Source organism: Lycorma delicatula, chromosome 2 (genome assembly GCF_047948215.1).
Source record: "Lycorma delicatula isolate Av1 chromosome 2, ASM4794821v1, whole genome shotgun sequence".
Taxonomy (NCBI): Eukaryota; Metazoa; Arthropoda; class Insecta; order Hemiptera; family Fulgoridae; genus Lycorma; species Lycorma delicatula.
In genome coordinates, this window is record NC_134456.1 from 167437778 (window position 1) to 167462427 (window position 24650).

At 27.6% G+C, this 24650-nt stretch overlaps 1 protein-coding gene across 7 annotated transcripts in view; it reads left to right on the top strand.

Annotated features, from left to right (window-relative positions):
• Positions 1 to 15756, top strand: part of LOC142319415 (uncharacterized) — a 137518-nt gene extending 121762 nt beyond the window's left edge. For 6 of the 7 annotated variants that reach the window (XM_075356671.1, XM_075356669.1, XM_075356673.1 and 3 more), the window contains one exon: positions 12813 to 15756. The gene's annotated coding sequence lies outside the window, so the exon portion shown is untranslated. The remainder of the gene's footprint in view (positions 1 to 12812) is intronic. The other variant, XM_075356672.1, reaches the window with a different exon arrangement.
• The last annotated feature ends 8894 nt before the right edge of the window (positions 15757 to 24650 follow it).

Sequence of the window (24650 nt, forward strand, 5' to 3'; positions counted from 1 at the left end):
AACCCCACACGATGATATACATTCTCTAGCCAAAATTAAACTTATCCTGAACTAGTTTTTGCTAGGAAAAGAGTGGACATTATTTTTTTTTTGAAACTTTATATTTTTCTCAGGGAAATGCTGAGGATTAATAAATATTTTTAAAGAAACTTGATTTCATGATTTAGAAGAATAAAATAGCTGAAACAATCTGAAATAATTTTAATTTTCAATATTTTTCATTCAAAGTAGGCTCTTAACAGAAGCCTTCAATTTTATTTTTCTTTGTACCTGAGAAAGTAAATAAAATAAATCATTGCTTTTTATACACAAGCATGAAATTTGCATTAATGTGCCACTTGTAGTTCAAATTGTTAATTTATTAATTTTCTTTCATAAATTTACAAATTCTTTGCTGTTAGTTTCTTGAAGCTCCTGCTAAATTCTTAGCAGGTATTGAGTCCATCTTCATAACTAAACCAGTAAAATAAGATGACTGAAGTAACTGTAAGATGATGTGAGTTAACTTTTAACACTGCGGTAGTCACCTTTCCTTTGTCAATGTGATTGGTCACATGGAGTCTATTAGGCACCACATTGAGTACCAATGAATTTGATATATTATATTTAAGAAAGTCTGTTTTTATTTAGATATTGTAATATCTAAACTAATATAACAATATTACAAAACATTTTAGATGTAAAATAATTGTAACAGAATCTAGTTATTGAATCTCATATTTTACGTATTATTATTACATATATTTTAATCACATAAAATTAATTTACCTGAAATTAAATATTCAGTTGTATTATATATTTTATTTCCTGTAAATTTAATATTTTTTTGCATTCCTTGTAATTTCTTAAACACAATTTTCATAAATTAGTTTACTGTGTTTCCAGCTGATGAAATTTTTGCACCTGCTACAAAAGTTTTGTATCATCCTGTTGTCTTTACTCATTTACCTGTAACATTGTTTACAGCCTCTACTGGGTCATCGTTACTTTTGTTCTGATTGTTATCTTTGTTTCATATTACAACATCTGATTTTGCTCTTCAAATTTTTTGGAAAGTAATTTGATGTAAAATGTATTTTCACATGATCTTCCATTAACAATATGGCCAGGCTCCTCAGGAAATTCCGTTGTTGCCATCTATATTGTTAAAATAGTATATAATTTGTGTGTTAATTTCAGCAGTATTTAGTAGGCTGTAGAAAACTACTATGACCACCTTCTTGTGTTCCAAGCACAACTGTACAATGCACTCATTTTATCTATCATGTCTACGCCATATTTTGCAGCATTGTAAAATTCAAACATCTCAGGTTTCCTTTTATCGCAGGTATTACAGTCAATATTATCATCATGCATTGTTGAAATTAAAATTATGTTGTCCTTCGGTTTCGGTTTGTATGACAACAATGTGAAAAATTCCTTGAAGCCAAAAATTGATAAATTCACCACTCTTGTGTTACATGTGAAAAATTCTGTTGGAATTTGTTTCTTATTTTTATGAATCATGCCTACTTAGTCATTTTCCTCCTCAACAATTTGTAGCTTGTAAACCAAACATCAGTTGTATTATTCCTCTCAGAGTTAGCTACAGATGAGGAAAGATTAAGAACAATATCCTTAGGACTGTTACTAACACTATACTGTTAGTCAGGTGATTTTCCAGTGTATATTTCTTAATTAACTGTATAATACATTTTAGCATTGGCCAGACAGAAAATTTTTATGTCATGTTTTCCTGGCTTACTAGGAATGTACTACTTAAAAGCAGCACACCTTCTGCAAAATTTTTTCTAATTTTTCATCTAGAATCAAATACTTGCTTAGACAATAATATGCTTGACAGTCTTTCTAAAAATGTTTCTTATTGGTGGTAACCTGTCGATTTTTTCAGTTCTTGTTTGTAAGCCATCAAACCTTAATGCCCATAAGAGGAATGTAAAATCTTTGATTTTATGTTCCTCTTATGGGCAGATGATATGTTTTTCTACATTTTGTAAATCTCTTAGTGCATTGATTAATGAAGCTCCATGGAGCTAACAAATAAAAAAATTATATATTAAAAAAAATCACTTTAATTGTAAAAGTGATTTATTTATTTAACATCATGAAAATATATATAACTTTGCTGTACAGTCTGTCAGCCTTATGTAACAACCTTTTAATTGCAGCAAAATTCCTTTCACAGAGTTAAAAAAATTACCCTTTTGTGATTGATAATGACTAATATCACTGAATTTTCTGCAATTCAAGATTCTGTTATTACTATCAAACCTTCCATGTTCTGTCAGATTTAATAGTGCTTATACAAGTGTGATTTGAATTTGGGTTATTCAATAGTCCTCAATAAAAGTATGAAGGTGATGAATACTGACTCTTAATGTATGTAAGAGAAAAGTTTTAACTTCATTTATACCTTTTTTTTGCTGTACTTCATGATGCATATAAAACTTTTTAATTTTCTTGATAAAAACTTTATAAATACAGACAGTAGAAAAAATTAGTTGTTTAAAATAAAAAATGTAAATGAAAAACATTGATCAAAATTTTAACAGGCAACTAAATTTGAGGAGAACTTATATGTTCTTCTCAGTATATATGAAGTGTATTGAAATACCGTACGTACTCATCAAGATATTTATTTATGTCGGATAATTAAATGTTTTTCTGAATTTAAAATTTTTGAATCAAGAAAAATCAAAACTTTATCTGTATCAGTAAGATTTAGCAAAAAAGATCCAAATGAAGCTATAATCTTTCTTCTACATATATTGCAATTTCTCTTTCAGTAATTTCCATTTAGCATATTTTTGAGCACAGTAGTTGTATTGCTAGCGGTTACTTGCACACCTTGCACATGTACTGTTATTTAGCTTAAACTCTTCAATGCTTATTTGTTTCATCTTCAGTCTTGGTAGCTCTGGATGCTTCTTGAAGTTCAGTTTGCAGAATTTTTTGAGCCATTCTCTAAAAAAAATTTCATCAAAATCTGTGCAGTAGTACCCCCTGAATGAAGAATTTTTCATGTTTCACAAATTGATGATTTTTTCAAAATTACATAATTCATTCATTTTTCAAAAAACTAATATATAATGTTAGTTTTTTTGTTACATGTATGCTTCTCTTTAAAAAATAAAAAAAGATTCATTGAAATCAGTGCAGTAGTCTTTTCGCATGGTTCAATAACAGAGAAACTTTTAATTTGTGTATTGTATGACTGTTTTTGGCTATTGTTGGAATATTTTCACCTAGAATAGAATCTTTTACTTCGGCAGATAAAGATTTTTTAAGTTATAAATACTTCAATTTGTGGATCACCAAAAGCATAATTAAAATGTTCCTGGAAGTCAGTTCTAAAAAAATATTTGATACTTTATATTTTTTCAGTACATTTAATGCAATAGTTTTATTTTTAACAAAAATAAAAATATTATAAAATTACAAATATAAAATGCAAATGTTGTTATAACATTTTACTCAATATGATCGTCGATGTTTGATATAACTAACATACTATATATGATTGCGGTGAGGTGACGTCAATATAATTCCTTATAATTTACATTTGTTCTATTTATTTTTCATAGATTTATTACTGTATTATTGTATAACAGGATTTTTTTCTTTATGTTATATTCTTATATTGTTTTATTATTATTTAACTGCAGTATACAAAAGACTTCTACATTAAGTAAAATCAGTTTATACAATCTAAAATACATTAAGATAAAATATAATTAATTTATTTAAAAAATGTTTAATAATAAATCAAATAAGAATAAAGATTAATGCAAAGATCAAGTTTAATTATTACAAAGTAAAAAGTATGATAACATTAATAATGTTTACAATCAATAGTAAATGATTTTTCATATTAGTTAATGCAAACCTTTTTCAGGCAATCTAAATGTCTAAAATGTTTGCATTCGTGGCATAAATAAGACATCCTTTTTTATTTTTTTGCTAGACAGATTAAGGAGGTTGTAAAATTAAGGATGTGAAAATTTTTAAATATGAGTTAAGTATAATTTTTAAATATCCTTAAATTTTTAAGGATGTAAACTGCATTCATGGCGTAAAAAAGACGTCCTTTTTTATTTTTCTGATAAGACAGATAAGATGGTCTTTCGATCTTTTCACTTGTTGGTAGATATTGATGGTCCCTGAGGTTCTTCCTTTATTTTAAAAACTCTTTATTCCAAATCTAAATCTAGAAATTCTCAAATTATAAAATCTTCATTCTGTATAAATATTGCAAATTCTGGTACAAATTTTTTCAAATAACTGTAATGTCTTCCTTATGAATTTATATTTTGCATTTGATAAGCAAAATATATGCATCGACAGTGTTAATATCAATAAGCTTAAATAACAAAACCAAAGCCACATCCTCATAAGACAGATTCAAGAATAATTACTGCACATTTTATCTAAACCGTTAACCCTATTTTTTAAAATAATTATAATAAACTATTATCTGAGACTGTATTTTTCTGGCTGACACACTTGAGTTGTGTAGTTGCAAAACCAGATACAAGTGTATTACTTTTTTTTCAGGAAAGGCAAAAAACATGTGTCTTAAAAATTATAATTCCAAAATTCATTTTTGAGCATAATTTTGAAATTTGGTCATAGCTGAATCATAGTAAACATGAACATTAAAAAATGAATAGTTTTAAATTATTCATGGTTTTTTTATTTGGATGTATCTGGTTTTGTTATTGAAATGGTTATTTATGGTTTTGAATCTAACTTAAGTGTATACATCTAGATTTGAAATAAACTAAATATTAAAATGATTGCATAAAACTTGATTTAATAAGCAATAACTATAAATAGGTTACAAAAAATAAAGACTAGTCTGTTGAATAATAAAAACTCAAAGATAACAATAATTAACAAAAAATAAGAAAAAAAGATGTTTGAAAATTGCATAAAAGAATTGTTTAAAAATTTAAAGAATAGAAATATACTCATAGTAATGAAAGTAACAATATATTCTTTAATTCAGATAAAATTAAATCACTAAATCTTCAATTTCTTCCATATTTTCACATGCAACTTCAGTATTAACATTTCCCAGAAGAATGGCTTGATTATCTGCTGTTTCACTTTCAGCTAAGTTTTTATAAAATGTTAACAATTCCATTGTCTTCCAGTCATCCCCAAAAATATTTTTTAGCAGTTTCGTGACATCTCTAATTAATTTTGAAAGAGAAAGTTTTTTTATTCAGCTCCTGATTTCTTCTGGTATTTTCAAATTCGTGATTGTACATCCATTTTTCCAAATAGATCTGAATTTACCTGAATTAGAAACATAATGTTACTCTCCTTTGGTTACTACACTGGTCTTTCTTTATATTTCTTTTAAAATAAAATATTCATTGATTTAAAATGAAAATGCCACTTACCGGGCAACTTCTGAATTATGTTGATTTTTTCCAATCATATATTTTATCACATAAATGGACTACAGTTCCATGTTTTGAAAAGATTTTTACATAATCGTGTGGGTGTAAGATAGAATTTGTTGATTTTTTATTTCCTGTTCGATCTGAGTGAACACACAATTCAGTGGTAAGAATTTATGGCCCACAACAGGAAAAACTATTCCATTGTTTGTAACACTGCAGATGCATAGTTTAATAATCAGACTGAAATGATACACATAATAGTTGTGTTTTTACTGGCCTCCACAACCATCTGATACCAGTGAAGTACTGTAACATGTTTAGGAATGTGCCAGTTTAATAAACAATGGTATACACCTGATCCAATTTCTTTGGAAGTTTTTGAGTATTTGCTCTTATTAGAGCAATGAAATGAAATAATTATTTTTGGTTTGAGGAGCCCTAGAGTGACCTAGCACCATTGTTAAATTGTTCATATAAATCTGTCATTAGTAGTAGGCACTGCGTTCACTTAAGCAATGAAGAACCTTGGTTTTTTGGCAATCAAAGGGAAGTCTTATAAGGTTCTTGCAGTAAACTGTAAACATTTTTAGATTTTAAAAGAACGTGCTCTCTTTTCACAAATTAGATTTTTCTTTTCATTTAAGTCTTCCAGTTCTTTGTTACAGAAAGACAAGTTGTACATTCATCTGTTCTGGGAGATCCAAAGCCCATATAAAATTTTGTTCTGTGAATGTGATGGAGGTATGAATGTTTTACTTTTTTAAATGGATCTGCAGTTTCAGAATCACAGTCGCACCAGATCTTTTTAGTATTTAGGTTAGCACTTAGGTATACCCAACAATCAGACTGCAACAGTAATTATTCTCAATTGCTTTGAATTTTTTAATATACTCAATGACTGCAATTTGTTTCATTTCATACATTTTTAACTTATGGTCTCCTCCACTATGTTCTGACTGATATGCATCAGTCCAGATTTGAAATACTTACTGACTACTCTATTTTTGGATATACATGGAATATTCAAAAATACCTGCTGGAAAACTTGATTGATCTCTGTGATTCTTTTTACTAATAAAATACTATAGTCATACTTTTTTCCCTTTGTCATAAGACACTATCCAATTTCTTTTTGGAACAAAAAAATTTTGTTTTTAAAATAAAGTAATCTTGGTTTATTCTGGAATATTTTTTTCATTTCCTGCTGTGTAAAATTTCTGGTAAAAGTTTTTCTGGTCTTGGAATGTTATTTCACAGAACTTTTAGTTGGTTTCCTTTTTTTCTGACATATAGTTGGTTTGGCAAGCCAGTGAGAAAATACTTGCAAAAGAAAGTAAGGTTCTGTAGAAAAAACAAATTGTTGAAATAATTTGTTACACATTGATATTAAACATATTGTAACACTCAGAATTTAAAACTTTCAGGGAAGCTGTAAAATTTTAATTGAATATACTAATGTATTGTAAGTTATTACAAATAACCTTACCTAACTAGACTTTCTTGTAATAGTTCTTTTCCATAGCTCTTCATTATGTCTTTTTCTAGATGTATTTCCAGTAATAACATCTGAAAAACATTCCATTATACACTGGTAATAATGGTTTAAAGTAATTGATAATAATATTACTTATTCAATTATTTCTATAACACAGCCAATGTTGAAACTCAACAGGTCAGTAAAATATGCATTATTATACTTCCTAATGAAAAACTTAAAAAAAAACCATTTCAGAAAAAGTGGATGTATCTGGTCATGTAAGTGGCTTCACTTATCATGATGCATAGAATTGATCAGTAATAATGCTGTCTTACATGCTAAATTATTTAATGTCTTTTGTAAAACTGTATAAACTTTCTTCCACATTTTTTTGTAAGGAATTCAGCTGGTATTTTATGTTTTCTCTTGTTTAGTGTACCAACATAAGTTAAAATGAGAAAAAACAAGTAATCTGATTCATTTGATCTATTATTTCACTGAACGTGGAAATAGGTATGTTGTTAGATGATATGATGGATGACTACTAGTTTTTGCCCAGTAAATGAAAAAATCTAAATTATGTCATTTTTTGGTAAGAAAACATGATGTAAAAAATATCATGATTCATGTTTTGCGTTCATTTAAAACTTCAGTTTTGATTATACCTAAAATTCAAAGTGTGCCAAGTACATTCTGTATTCTGTTTCTGTATGATATTAAAAAATATATTTCTTGGGTTTGCTTTAGATAATTGTAAACGTATTATTTACATTTATCAACTTGTATCCACACACCCATTTACCTATTTTATATAAATCTAATTCTAAATAATCTGCTTTGTGCATTACTACTATGTGCATTACTATAAACGGAAAACAACATTAATTCACGTAGTGCTGACACATTAAGAGCCTTTATTTTGTAATTTCTCTAGTAGAAGACATCTTTTTGTATGAGTTGTGTGTATATTCATAATAATTTTTAAAGTTAAAATTTAGTTGAGTATTAAATACATTGATACATCATATCTAATTTTTTATTATTTATTTTTTAGTTTATTATTTTATTAGAATGAAGCTTCTGTAATTTTTTTAGTGTTTATTATTATTATTATTATTATTATTATTATTATTGCAAAGATCATTATTGTTAACCAGTTGAATGTTTCGTCTTCTGGTTTAATAATCAAAAAGTATTATTAGTTATAATTCTTTACAAAATTGTTTCTTTCAGTTTTAGTCATTTTATAAGATTGTGTAATTAGCCAGCACTTTTAAGATATGATTAAATCTGAAATTAAGAAATATTTATTTATTATTGTTGTGACTACAGGCTAATACCAAATTAGTCATTAATTTTTTTAATTTCACTGGTCATTGTGTTACATTAAACTGTTAATTATTAGAAAATATAATTGTTAGTATGTATATTATCAGTTAACTTGAACTGGATCAATAATTTGTATTACAGACATTACTTATATTAAACTGTATGCATGTATATAGTTAACCTTTTTTGGTATATTGCTCGAAATATAACTTTTTGTTGGTATTTTGGTTTTCAAATACAATTGATTTATCGACCATTAAGCAAGAAACCAAACTGGTTTTCAATGATACTTGATTTTGCCTGTATTAACTCAGAATCGAAGTCCTAGCTTGGTCTTATCAGGGATAGCCTGCCACACTTTTTCACTAAAAATGTTTTTGAAATTTTGACTTTCATTTTGAAAAAAACTTAGTTTTTTTCACTTTTCGACTGTTTTTAGTAAAATTTTGAAGGAGAAAATTTATTGAATATAAAGTTGTGATAACTTTTTTATCTGACACACACATTTTGTAGAATTTTAAATTGGATTCTGCACCTTATCTTTTAGAAACATTTTTAAAATCTATACATTCAGGATGTATTGCAACCAAACATATTAATTTTTAGTTGATTAAAATGACAAAATTATAACTTATTAAAAATTTTTAATGGTATTATATACCCCATTGGGGAAAATGTTTTTATAATTTACTTGCTGATAGAATATAATAATGAAGATGATCATAGGGTAAAATCAAACCTAAAGGAGTATAATTATAATTAATAAAAATGTTTAAAATTTCATGCAGGAGCACTTTCTCTGCTTGGTAGAAACATCCTTTAAGGTTTGTTTGCTTGATATTTATATTATCCAAGTATTTCATATGAATTGAAAGTTAACTTGGTTGTCCAGTTGGTCTTTTAAATTTTTTTTTTCAGGAAAATAATTAATTTGGTAATTAATTTTTTTTTTAGATTAGTAACTTTTCTTATGTAATTGTAGCATGTTAAGGAGGCCATTAATGTTATGTATAAAATATACGCTTGTTTTCTCTATGCTACTGCTTGAGTAGCTGGATTGGATTGCATGATTGAACTAATATGATCTCTAGATCATCAAGATTGTTCTGATTTTATGTTTGCTTAAATGACATAATTCATAAGATTTAACAGGTGTTTTAAGCAGCCTTTAAGTCTCTATAAGCTTTTAAATTTGAAAAATGCTACTATAAGAAATTTTAGATTACTTTTTCATCTTAATTATATAATATAATAATATTATAATAAATAATATTAATAATCTTAATTATAATAAATAATATTTTATGAGTATATATGCTTTTCTCTGTATATTGTCACTTGTTCATGGCTCAACCAGGATATCGAGAGACTTACTAATACAAATGTTTCTATAAATTCAATTTATTAGTTTAAGAACGTAAGGCAAATCAGTAGTAATAATTTTTTTTTAAATTTATTTAATACAATAGAACAGCTACTTGAACCTTTGTGTATTGTATATTGAACACAAAAACTAATAATGACCATACAACATTAACATATATAGATAAATAACAAGTTTACATATACATAAGTAATAATAAATGTAAATAATGAATCTATGCATAACATGATGTTAATAATAGTAATAATAATAATCCAAAACATAACAGATATAATTTTCATATTATTATATGATGTCAAAAAATAGATAATAAAAGTGAATTAAACAATTTGACAATAATTTGAAAACAACAACAAATGCAATCATTAATTAAACACATTCCACCAAAAAAAAAAAAAAAAAAAAAAAAAAAATAGAAAAAGAAACAGGACATATATGATACATGTTACAAGTATAACGAGTGTTGGAACTAGTACATATGATAAATGATACAAATCAATAACAAGTTAGCATGTACATAAGTGTTTAGTAATAATAATAATAATTTATTTAATTATTTATTTAGTTTGTGCTATAGAATAGCTACAAAATGCCTTTGTTTATCACACAATAATGCAGATAAACATTTATGCATAACACAATCTCACATTTAACAATTTACATTTTTATCAAAAAACTCCTAAATGAAAATATACAAAATTCAGAACACAATACATATACATTAAAAAATAACAACAATTTATAAATAACAATCTTTTTAAAAATAACAATAATTACAAATTCATAAAAATGAACGTAACTTTCATCATAATTATGATGAAAGTTAAATAATAAACATAAGAATTTCTTAATTTCATTCTCATGTTTCGCCTCCACCACCCCTAGTGTAACCTTAGCATCCCAGATGGACAAACATGGCAAGTGACTAAATCAATCCAATAAGTGACTAGACCTCCAAGGATGATAATCCGTCACTATGTAATCATCTCAAATTTTCAGAAAAGTTCATCTCATCTTCCCAGAAGCTTATCTTATCCTGAAACTTCACTGCAATGCTGGTGCACTGCTCAATCGGAGACACAGTAAACCAACCAGCGTCACAAACTAAAAGACCTCACTGATCTGACCTGGTTCCGTAAGACAACTTGGTAATGCGTTGGAAGTTTATTGTGTAGAACTTTGTTAAAGGAAAATCAAATCAAAGTACGTTCTTCTATTGGACAATCTCGAAAGGTCTAATTGCCTCAACATATCCTCTCTACCAGTGTCGACAAAACAATCTCTAAGCTTAAAACAACCCAGTTCAAGAATCTATTCTGAACACCCTCAACCCGATCAGTGGTTAAAGCTTGTGTATTATTCCACATTATGGTCAAGTGCTCCAAACGACTTCTCACCAAAGATTTGTATAAAAGATTGCAAGTGGAAATGTTCACCAACCACAAATCCAAAGGATAAGACCCAAGGTCCTGGCGTGCTTTATTGACAATCTGATTAACATACTTGTGAAAATACAATTTCACGTCAAATAAAACCCCGTGGTCCTCAACTGATGTTTCAGCGGCAATAGCGTGTGCACCAATTCTATAGCTGAAAACAGAGTTCGACATCTTGCGAGATAAAGTCAAATGTTTGGTCTTCTGTAAATTTAAAGGCATGCAATTGCAGTTTGCCCATTCAACAACTCTGTTAATACTCAATTGTAGCAACAGGTGATCCATATTATTCCTCATCAATATTTATAATGACAATAATAATAATAATAAAAAACTGAAATAAATAACAATAATCGATAAATTACATATAAATAGTAAAATAAGGACAGGATTTATTTAAAGGTAGTTACATCATAAAAATCAGAATACAGTCCAATTGGAAAAATATTATAATAAACCCAAAATATTATAGTTACTTCAGTGATCGGTAATATTAACACCTAATATTGTTTAATAACAAGATAAAATTAAACAAGTCAAGGTTCATACAACTCCATTCACTGCAAATATCTTTCCTGTTTACAAGAAACACTCTTAACAATTTATGAGTGTATTTATTACCGTCACTTTCACAATTGCCTTCCAATTACTCACCGAAAAACTTCCTACAGTCACCCAGAGTCCACACTGAAATGCTTGTGATGTTACTTTACTCATTGCTGTACACTGACTGATAACACCATTTTACAATCATGTTGAACACACCTCGCCGCACTCGCTTATAATCACTTCATACAAACGTCCCATTAGTCCCAGCAGTGTTTATATAATACCCTATTGAAGGATGAGAATTCCCATCATCCCTTATATTTTCCCATGAATTCCTGTTACAGTCAGGTAACCCTTCTCATCAAACAACAGCTGTTGGTGTGCCGCAGGCAGTATAACAAAGAGCGATTGTTAAATGGACCTGTTAGCTGGAGGAAAGGATTCCTTTTAGTACCACTCTGGATTCCTTTCATTAATATTTTCTCATACTTTTTTCTTAATTGGAAGGAATCCATTACTCAGGTCCATTACTGATCTTGTTTCAATATATTGACATAACTCAGTAAAGATTTAATAGTCTTTTTTGATATTGTTAACATCATTTTATTAAATTAATATTGTATTTTTCTATTTTTTTTATATGCAGCAAATAAGTTAATGCAAGTTTATAGTTACACATTAATCTTAATGATTACTTTAAATATTAATAAATATTTTATTAGTAATCCTTTGAATACGAATGTCACGGATTTTGTTTCCCTAATTTTGTATTTTCTAATTTACACTTGTAACTTTCTTCTACTACTTAATAATTCATACAATTTAGTGGTGCTTTCATATTTTGTTCACTTGTTTTTATATAGTTTTATCCTTACTTAATGCGAATGGAATGAATACATTATTTATATAAATAATATATCTATTATATTTTAATAAGTGGGCTTTAGTGATTGTTTGGCAAGAATTGTCTTGACAGAAACTAAAAGCAAAAAGGAGTTTGTACTGTATAAAATTTGGGCAATTTTTTTTTTTAATGAGTACCATTGCACAAGTTTGATTATTACAATTCATTTGTATCCACACCTCTGATCAGGTTTGATACCATATTCAGAAAAATTACTTTTTTAGAAATATGTGTAATTAATTTCTTTTTGACCTTACGAATGTAATTTATAACAGTGAGTTATCTTTTTTAGTACCAGTTTTTTTTTTTTTTAATTTTTCAGTTTGTGTAATCTTAAGGAGCTGAATAATTTAGTCACATGTTTCCTTCCCTTTTTAACAGACTTCATTAAAGAAGATTCATATTTCAGTCTGCACATAGTTTTAATTTAGAAAAAAAAGATGAGGGATGGATGGATGACTATTGTCATCCACACGACTACTCAAGGATTAAAAAGTAAGACGTAATTGTTTTTAGTTATTAACCAAATTAATAGTAAATTAAAGTTTATTGGTAATTATTTGATTTTAATGCATCACAGAATTCGAAAAGTCAGATTTTAAAGAATTAAACATTTATACCTATTATATATTTAATAACCATCTTTCCATTCTGTAACAAAATTTTGAAAATTATTTTAAAGCAAAAGATAGTGTGACAGCCACCTTTTAAGGCGGAATAAAGTTTATTTGGTTACTGGCATTGATAATATGATTAACAGCGGAATATAAAATACAAACACACTATTAATACAATTTCTGGGTTTTAAAACTTCAAATACAGAATCAATACAGTTTATCAACACCAGTTGAGTTTAACAACATCAATTCAGTTTAGGTAAACACCTAAAATAAAAAAATATATATCACATTGACAAGTGACTGTTTCATTTATTTTGTTGTAAATGTAATTGAATTTGACTGAATTTATGATAGATAGCATTAATTAAATTCTTAATTATCATGGGTAAAACCTATTAACAGAAAATGAAATCATTTCATCATCTTTAGCTCTATTACCCAGACTATACTTTGTCAATGAAAACGTTACCTCAACTCCATTGTTGGTGATAGTGTTTTCATTTTGAGGTTGTGTCGAATGCAAAGATGATATTTGTGATTACTTTTGCAGCGCTTATGGTTTTACTCATATATTTTCAGAACCATGCTAATGACCACATATTAAAATCACAAATGGGTTAGTTAACGTATACATACCTGCATGAACACATTAATATACTTATGGATTTTAAAGATTACTGTGTAAATTACCTTGCCTAAATAATGCCCTCGATAATGTAAGCAGGAAACCACGCACACTTAAACGCCTGATGTGTAGACAGGATTTTGGCGCAATGTTATAAAAAAATCCCAGCATAAGCTAGTGGAAGCAATGGTTAGTTGGGATTCTATTTTTTAATTTCGTGGAGCATTAATTTTTATTGTTTTGTCTTGAATGTTATGAAAAAAAGCACATAAGTTTTGCAAAACCCTTGAGTGATCACGAAACACTGGGCTTCTGTGGAACACAGTTTAAGAAACACTACCGTAAACTGTAGTTTATTGTGCCACTAATATATATACAAGATCATCAGACTTATTTATATTTTTTTTGTAGTTTACTAATAAAATTACCTCCTCTTTTTTTCTAAGGAATGGAAAGTTGAAGTACCAAAAAGGAATTTGTTTACTTCGTAGGTTTTGTATGGTGGCTCATGGCTCATTACAACAACACTCACTATGTAACGTAAAAAAATACTTATCAACTATGTATATAAATAAATAAATACATATAAATAAATACGTATAAATAAATAAATAAATATGTATAATAAATAAATAAATATGTATATAAATAAATACATATATATAAGCAACAACTTAACCACCAAACACAGTAAGAGAAAACCCTAAAAAAAAACTAATACCAATAGTTAACTGTTGCGGGATCCTGCATCTTCAGTCAGTAAGTCGGTATATAATTCTATAATTACATCTACGAATAACAAAAACAAAAAAGAAATAAAAACTTAAAAATTTAGAAAACATAAACCCTAACAACCACAAAATTTTTAACAACACAACTTCACTTTTCTTGTGTGTATATATATATACATACATACACATATATATTCACAAACTAAGTTGTAGCTCAAATGACCCTACATTCTTAGTAAGGATTTAATTGGTGTTTAGTGAAAAGTGGAAAAGGGTAAGCATAAAGAGATCATGAAAGTGATTAACAGGCCCAATCAAAGGGAGAATTTTGAAGTCCCTCTGCTTGGATGCCCATCTAGCGCAAAATTTCTTATCTTTCCTATGAATGAATGCTGCACATCACTGTTAAACAAGTTTTTGCTAAGCAGCCTAAATGTATGTTTGAGTTAAATTGTTTTTTTCTGTAAACATTAAAAAATTGCCGCCCAAGAACAAGCTCAGCTTTCTGTAAGGAAAACATTTACTTATCCCATTAATTTGTGGCTCAAGGAGTATTAAAGTATATTGTAAACTATTCAGTCAGATCCTCATTGGTGGTTGTAATGTATTTTGTTACAAAGGTTAGTTTATATTTTATTAATTACAAGATGAATTTAAAGGTGTTTGTTTAGTTGCGCAACTTATTTAAGGTTATTGTTTAGTTGCTCCAGTAACTAATTAAACGCTGCATTCAATTCTTTGGTAAAAGTAAAAAATCTAGTTAGCCTTGGGTAAAATTTGATCTATTTTGTTATATTGAAAATTTAACTCTTGGCTCTTGACTTCTGTTTTATTTTGTTTGTTAAATATACATAATGTTTTGTAAAGTATTTTTTTTATTTTTCACACAATCTATGTATTGTGAGCAATTATGATATTGTTTCTTATTTCTTACAAAACAATTTATCCTTAGATTCACCATAGCTTTGATTGTGAAGTGCAAGCTCTGAAGTTAGCACTTCATGAAGTTCTGAAGTTTATGTCATTTTGCTATGCCATAACCATTGAATTACATACTGCTTTTAAATATAAAAAATTGATCCAGTTCTTATTATTATTGTTATTTATAATTATAATTAATACACAGATAGCTTCATGTGTAACAAAGTATCTGTTTAGGTTTGTTTTATGATGTTATTTGTTATCATTAATTGCTCTTATTTTTCTTTTTAAAAGACTGAAGTAATGATTTGTTTGTACATTTAAATTCATTCTGTATTGTTGATATTATTAAATGTTTATTTAATCCCTGATGATTATTTATTTATTTGTTTACCCGTTTGTGTTCTACTTTGCTTATTACTTTTATGTTACTTTTACTGGTGAAGTAAGATATGGATTGTGAAACAAGAAGGAGAATCACAGTAAGTAAGAGTTTTGCTATAGGGAATAGTTTGAATGTGTTCGTATATGTGTTTTAAGAGAATTTATCAGACATATTAGTGTAGAATATTGGTTTTACTATCGTTAAATCTTATAGAATGAGGAAAACTTTCTGCTCTAAGTATGAGTTCTGTTGTAGATTACATTCTTTTATTTGTCATCTGTGGTCTGATGTTCTTCGTTCTTTTCTATTCTGTCTCGATCTCTTATAAAACATCTGTCTCAAAACACTTACACGATCGTCTAAAGATTTTAATATTGTAATCCTTGCCTTCATTTATATTTTTTACTACGTATGGATTCTTCTCTTACCAAATTAATTAAACCTTGATGTCTTAATATATAGCCAGGCACCCTAGTTTATTTCTTTTCAAGATTATGCCAGAGACTTTTTCTCTACTCATCTCAAAATTCTACATTCTATGCTTTTAGCAGTTTCTTCTTTTGATAACTAAGTCTTTGTTTTTATATTAGCTGACCTCTTAACATTATTTGGCATGAAAGCTTTCCTTATTGGTACCAGTTTGACTTACTTCATCTATCTTTTAATTTTATTACGTAACATACACAACTTCTACCGTACTTTGTTACGTTCTTTTTTTTTGATACAAGTTATTTTCAAACTGAATTTCTGTAGCTATAAATCCTTACTGTTCAGTACACATTTGATTTTCCCGGAAAAACAATGCCATGAGCAAATCTTAACCTTTATTTTTCTCCTTGGGTAGTTACTCCACTTTCAAATTATCTTAAATATCTGTATTGCTTCTGTGTATAAGTTAAAAAGCAACAAGGATAGCTAACATCCTAGTGTTGCTTAATTCTGAAACAGAGCTGGCCTCTTTTCATCTTCTACTTTTAATCACTGCCACTTTGATATTTGGTTCTTGTATAGACTGTAAATATCTTTCTTTATTGTTGGTCTTAATTTTTCTTAAAATTTTAAATATTCTACTCCACTCTGAATTATCACTAGATTTTCTCCAGATCCACAAATACCATTCTTTATTATTAAGCCCATTTTGAAAAAATTGTCACTGCCAGACTGATATCTATTGTACCCATGCTTTTTCTGAAAGAGGTGATTTTCATGTAATTATCTTCTTATTCTAGTTACCTAAAATGTTAACTACAACAGTGAATATTTTTTATTCATGAAAAGATTAAATGATCGTATATAATGTTTTTATCCGCTTCATGTAATTTTAAAAAAGCAATTTTGTTAGAAATAAAAAAGTACATATGAGTATTAAATTTTTGTTTGATTATCTCAGAAATATTTTGCCTATTCAATATCTGTTCTTCATTTTTAATGAATTTAAGCAGGTTTAGCCATTTTGAATTTTAAAATAATTGAGTTCACCAACCCATAGACCTATAATTAAAATATTTTTAATTGATTTATAACAAATTTTTCATTTTTTTTTAAATTTAGATCAACATTATTCAAGCTGATATTTTGAATTTTGAAATCTAGACATTATAATCTTATTCAGTGACCTAAAGAATGACACTAATTTTTTCCATAAAAGTTATTTTAAAATCACAAATAAATTTTCTTGGATTTTTTTGGAAAAAAGCCAATCTTGAGGTCCGGATTTGAATTCTGGTCAGTCGACATTTTTTATATGCTAAAAAATTCCATTTTCATATCCCACATACAATCTTAAAATTTATTGTTGAAATCATAAAGCAGAAAAAAAAATTAAATCGAGCAATTATTTGAAATGAGTATTGTTTTAAAACTTTGACTTTTTTTAAAAGTAAATTGAATTTGAATCAAAGAGGTTTTGTAAAATTTAATTTAGCTGAGATTGCCTGTTCTATCTAGCATAACACTAATTAAAGCAACCGTAAATTTTACTAGTCAAGCTTCTGTAATGTTTGTTAATTTAACTGAAAGCATACATGAAAGGTTAATTTGATTAACATTTAAGTCTGATAACAAAGTTTTATTTGATTAACAGGTTTGTTAATAGTATATTATGTAATTAAATACATGTGAGTGAGTATTGCTTAAGTTTATACATTAAATTAATGATGAAGGTAGAATAAAAACAATGGAAAATTGTTTAAATGGAACCAAAACTAAAACTAGATGAATGTATCAAAAAAAGTTCCTGCTTAATTATTAATAAGAATTAAATATATTTTATAAAGTATAATGTATAAGTTTTCATAATTGTAATGCAAAAAAAATTAATTACTTTGCAAAATTCATCAAACTTTAAGATTGATTTCATCTCAGGGCAGACTGATTTGGTCAGATGATGGCTGACGACTTTGTACTAATGATCAAATGTCAGACTGCAATTAGGATTAACTGGTAGAAACTAAAAAAAGAAAAAAATTCAAGTATTAAATGTAACTTCTATTAATTATTATCAATATAAAAATGTAGAACTTATTGATAATTAAACATGGACAATAGGAAAACCAGAAATGGAAATAATTAAGACCTTTGAAACGTGGTGTTACAGGAGGATTTTTGAAAATTAAAGGAATGATAAAATTTGAAAGAGGAGAGAAATTACTGGCAGAGTTTTGTAAAGAGACAAATGATGTTGATGAGCCTTGCAAACAGATATGCACACTTGTTTAATTTGATGGAGAGAAATGTAGAATATAAGAACTGTAGAGGAAGTCAAAATTGGAATATATGAAACAGGCAATTGAGAATTTAGGATTTATTAAATATATTGAGGTTAAAAGATTAGCATGATACAGAAAGTGATGAATAACATTAAACCAATCAACTGACTATCAAAAAAGAGATTATAATGAAATTTGCAGTCAATTGTGTATGATAATGCATTTGTAGAATGCACTTGATCTCTATAGATGAGTAAAGAACAGCAAAAATTACATGTATGCTTGAGAATTGTGTAATCTTGGTCTGAGTGACTGCTATTTAATGCTAATTCTGATCAATCGGTTTTAACTTTTACCTAATGGAATTTATGATTTTAAAAATAATTCTTAGTAGGTCTCTGAAGGACTGTGATTGTATTTTATATAATGAATTAATAATTTGTATTTCAAGCATAGCTTCTTATTCAGAAGGATGAAATCTACAAATAAATAGTGTTGAAGTTCTCTCAAGCTCACTTATCATTAATTCTATTACATGCATAGAGGTGCAGAAAGTAAGACCTGCAAAATCCTAGTTGCTTTATAATTTAAGTTATATTATTTGTTAAAGGATTGATATCGAAATAGACTTCATTTTTATATGACAAGAGTTAGATTCTAATTAAATGTGTATTCCGATTAAAATTTTTATTTTTTATAGAATCATCTTTCTAGTTAGGAGACAAATTTGGCATAGTAATTTTCAATAGGATTTCAAAGAAAAATTAGAACAAAATATTTTGATTATCCTGACAACTTCTAAGAAGTCAAAATAAATACAGATTGAAAACCTCCCTTATCAGACTCTGGTTCAGAGCTTAGAAGAGCTGAAATCTGGTAAGTATATTTGCTTTAGGGTTAAAGAAGGGTACAAATGATTAAGGAAAAGGTGTCATTCATTGCTAATAATTATGATGATTTCTTCATCACTACTTCATGTATTGAGTTTAAATTTGGCAATGCTATTTACAATGGGTTACATAAGGAAAATTATTTTCATTAACTACTCTTCTGGTTTAGGAATTGAAGGCGGTGCTAAGATCAGGAAATCTGGTAATTTAAAATGATGGAGGTATGATTATTTTCCAGAATAAGATATTGCATGAAGAGAGATTTTTCTGTCACCCCAAAGTAGTAGTTATGAAAAGGAGTGAAAATTATTTGAGAAAGAACCCTTACCGATTGCTTGTTGCTAGTTTTCTCATTTCCTGGATAGCTAGGAATCTAATTTGGATAGTTAGTTACTCCCAAGAAGCATTTAGCAATATTAATTAATATCCATTATTAGTAGCGATTAATTTCCTTAATTATAACGTTTCCTTAAAAGTTATAATTAACTAGCCTGGTTATAAAAGCAATGCCAAAACCTTAAAATCTGGCAGGTTTGTTTATGATGAAGTAATTGTCCATATGTAGGTTTTTCACTTATTCCTGACCGTTACAGATTGAAAACAATTTAGAGAAAATCTCGTGACACTCATTACGTCAACTCTTCACATTTCTTTTATAGTTAGAACTCTCAAATTTGGTAAAATCTTCAAATTTATTTGCAATAACATAGTTTAATATGTTAAAATAAAAAAATTAAATCAAAATCCTTAATTTTCATCGTTTTCTGAATGTAAAGATTACATCTGCTTCTCACAATCTGGTTCTTAATTATACACTATGTACAGATAAGAAAAGTAGTCATCGCTGGAGGTGTGTGTGTATTTTTTTTATGGAAAAGACTTTTCTTTCCACTGCATTCAAAAGGGCTACTATTTGAATATAAAAATAATAGCTGTATTTTTCTATTCAATAAATGATTGCAACTTTCGAGGATGTAAATTTGATGGGCTGTATTGGACCTGATCTATGCATGGGATTTTTAGTTATTCGTAGAATCTTTTTTTAAGATTTATTTATTGTTGTGCTGAATTGTTGCTTTTATGCCTGTTAGCATTAAATTTAGCACAAAAACAACGACTCCTGATAATAATTAATACGATATAATATATTAGACGATAACGGAAAAAATCATACTTATGAAACAACCCATACGGGCCTAAATTTAAGTTTTAATATTTCGTTATACGACCATTTTAATAGTAAATTAATAATTTTCTTAATCGCGGATAAAAATAACAAAAAATTATAACCACACGCACCTTTAGGTAAATAATTTCTCGAATTCTTACAAGTTGAGTTCATACTTGCACTTGTATTTATCATTTTGATAATGATGGTTTCTATTATCCAATTTTACTTCACTTTCTTATTTTATTCTTTTCTTTATGACAATTAATCCATACAGTCCGAATGGGTTAAAGTTCAGTAAGGTTTTGCCGCAAAATTTACTTGCGTAAGTCGGAGCCTGTTGTTTGGTATTTATTATCCGAAGAAAAGACAATTTTATGTGGTGCGAACTCGTTGATCAATAACATGCTGCACCCGTCCAGGATAAACATATCCTGATCTCTCGAGGGCTTGTGGGTGGGATGGTTTTGAGTACCTCTGCAATACCTGAAAGGTGTCTTAAATCAACTCTTTGGAAAATGAATTATTTGATATTTAAGAGTTCCTCAGTTGATCTTTTTTCTACGCAATCCCTTTTCTACACTAAGGTTTTAGGTTAGACGTTCCTTTGATTCGTACCAGGATGGGGAGCGTGGAAGTATTACGTTGTTTGTTTTTGTGTGGTTTGATGAGTCTGGAGTCTATCTATTCAAGCATTATTTAACTATTCCATGGCTGTATAACAACACAATCTGAAGCTGAGATTCTTATTTGATAAAGCCGGGCCTTCCAATTCCTTCTTTTAAATTTAAACCAGTAATTCCCAAACTGTGCGCCGCAGCCTCTTCACAGGGGCTCCGCGAAAAATTGTAAAAGTTCGTAATTAATTGAACAAAGACGTTTATAATTATTAATTTAATGTTAATAAAGTAAAAAACTAATGAAGATACACAAGTTTTATTTATTTTTCCCTCTTACTTACGAGTAGTCATAATTTTACTTACTCGCACTTAAATTAAATACATACTCATAAATACTAAATTAAATAACATACTCGCACTCGCATTTAAATATTCTTTTCAATAGAAAAATTACGTTATTTTAAAAAAAAATCGTAAACTGTACGTATTATTTGTAATTAAAACATTCTAATAGAAACCAATTGAAGATGATTTCTATTAAGCAAAATGATTTCCTATAGCAAAATCTGATGAATAAAATTTTCTTTTTAGTCGTAGATAATACAGTATTATATTATTAATTCAAAGTGGAAATTGCCCATTATTTCATTTTTTCTATATTTCTAGATAAAAAGGAGTATTGTTTTATCGAAACTTATTACTGATGTTTGAATGATGTGAATGTTTGATTCACAAACAGTAGATCCAATGCGGTTTATAAACTCCGGAAATTGCTTGGATTTCCTTCGTAATAACTTTATTAACAAATGCTTTCATCTCTATTCTCAGTGTTGTAACTTGAAATAAGCTATAATATAAATCAATTATTAATAAGACTGATATTAAATTGTCTCCGTGTACTATTTTTTTTTAACCACCACTAACGTTTTTTTCTTTTGAAAAAACATAAAAACAAATATGTTTAATAATTAAATGAATAATATTGTGTAGACTTTTTATTGTATGTGTAAAGGCCTTTGCAGCTGATGTCGAAAATTGTAAATAAAAAAGAAAAAGTATTATATGATGATTTTTAATAGAACATTTTCTAATTTTATATTAAACTAAAAAAGAGTGTTTGTACCCTTGTATGTTTGTTTGTTAATTGTATGTTTATTTGTGCCCTGCTCTTCATAATGGTTGTTGAGTATCCATTGTACACATAACTTGGTATGAAATTACAAAAAAACTTCTCATCATTTTACTGAACCAAAAAATTCCAATCTGCAAAAAAGTGTTATTTCTAAACAGTCATGACACAGATTATGATATGATACTTGTCCAATTCTTTTGGTCAAAATTAATTGACAATTTTCTCTGTAATGGAAATTAAAAAAAAAAAATAGCACACATTTTTTTAAACATGATTGTTGCTTATTATTATTCATAACTGTCCATATTATATTGTTTTTACTTATTAATTTGGGTATTTTGAAACAATTAAATCTTTCTGTAAGGTTCATACTCCCCATAACTGTATTGAAACATTTTAAAAATTTGATTTGAAAGTATACATTTATTAAAAATGATACAATTGAAAACATTTAAAATCACAAACAATGTGTACGTTCAAATAATAAAAATAAATTTAATTCAATAAAACTGACAGTACTAGTGACAAACGCATACGAAATTATACATATTTTGTAAAATATTGTATATTTGTGAAATTATTGACAAATAAATTGTAACGAGAATAGATAAAGAAGGGTTTTGTTACAAACTGGTGGCATAAAAACATGTTATAGAATAAATAATTATAATAGTACAAAATTTCTCAAATCTTTATCTTTCTCCGAGTTACTTATTCGAGATTATTATACCTTCTATAATAAGTTGATTTTACTTCATATTTTAAAAAATTAATTAATATCACTCGATGACAATATTTCATTAAAATAAGTAATTAGATTTGACTTATGAAATAAAAAAGTGAATTGCCTTCAAATTGTTGTAGCTACATAAAGTGCACTTTATCACCTAACCAGCAATAGCACTTAGCAGGAGAGCCGGGTTGCTCTGACACGCAAAATCTCTCCATTTCTCTTTCATTGACTCTTCGGTCACCATGGTTACAACAGTATTCCACTTATATAAAGAACCCTAATATTTCGCTATATTAAAATGATGTGTGTGAATAATTTTAGATCCGTTGATTTTTACTTACGAAGTCATGTCAAGAGTTAAATCTTCTTTAATAAATCAGAATGAAAAGAGTACGATTTTAAAATTTAAACAAAACGTATATAATTTAATTTATAGTTTATAAAAACCTGTGCGACAATTTTATGTGAAAAAATGATATAATTTTAATCATTAGCTTTATGCCGATTATAATTTTTTATTTGTTAAAACATTGAACGCGTCTTAATTCTCAGAATGGGAAAGATTATCTCTTAAGTAACTCTGAGTTTGTTCTGAAGTGATTCTTTGTTTCTAGATAAAAAAATTTGCAGAAGATAATGTATGCGCAGTAATGTGTTGCTTTATTCTGGATAAAAATCTGGATTGTGAGTGGAACTGGTTCCTGGTGTTTAAAGAGAGCGACGTCGTTTATCTCTGTTGTGTTTCATTCTCATCAACCTTTTTCTTATCCTTACCAACCTTTGTAAAATCTTCTATTATCCTTAATTCTATATTTACCGTACCATAACTATACACTTGAATTTCTGTAGAAATTGTTTTTATTTTAACCGTAATTAAGTTCTGAAAAGTGTAGTTTTTCATCTTATCGAGAATAACAGAAAACGTTTGGAGATGCGTTCAATTCATTGATTGTTTAAACTGTAGATTTTCAGTGTATTCTGCTTAATATCAGTGAATATTGTATATTTAAAAGATATTTTTATTTATTATGTCAAAAAGCGTATATTTAGGTTAAAATATGAGATTGTTTCATTATAAATTAAAAATTACACGCCTGTTGTACGGAAATAAATTTCTTAATTCTATCTATTTTTCTATTTTATCTATCTATCTTATTTTATTTTATTTTATTTATTTTATTTCTATTTTATTTTATTCTATCTTTATTTTCTATTTTATCTATTTTTATAGATAAATGTATACGGATACTACTTCTACTATTGTTAGTACTAATGGTTAATAAGTATTTTCATATTTAATTGATTTCGGCTAAAATTAAAACCTTTTAAAATCTTTTTTTTCGGGTATGTAAACTAGCAACTATACACAGATTGGAGGTACATGTAGAAAAGGCAAAAGTATGCAATTTGTTCATTTATATTCATAAATAAAAATCTCCGTCTATTTGATTTTATATTTATTTTAAATTTTATGAATCGTTCAGAATAATGTATCATTTGTATTTATTAAACCTTGAGGTAGGTTTTAGATATAAATTTATGTAGCTGATCTTATGATCGGTTCAACAGTACGGTTTAAATCAAGAGGTTGTCGTATTTTCCGGCATTATTTTTCCTTGAATAATAT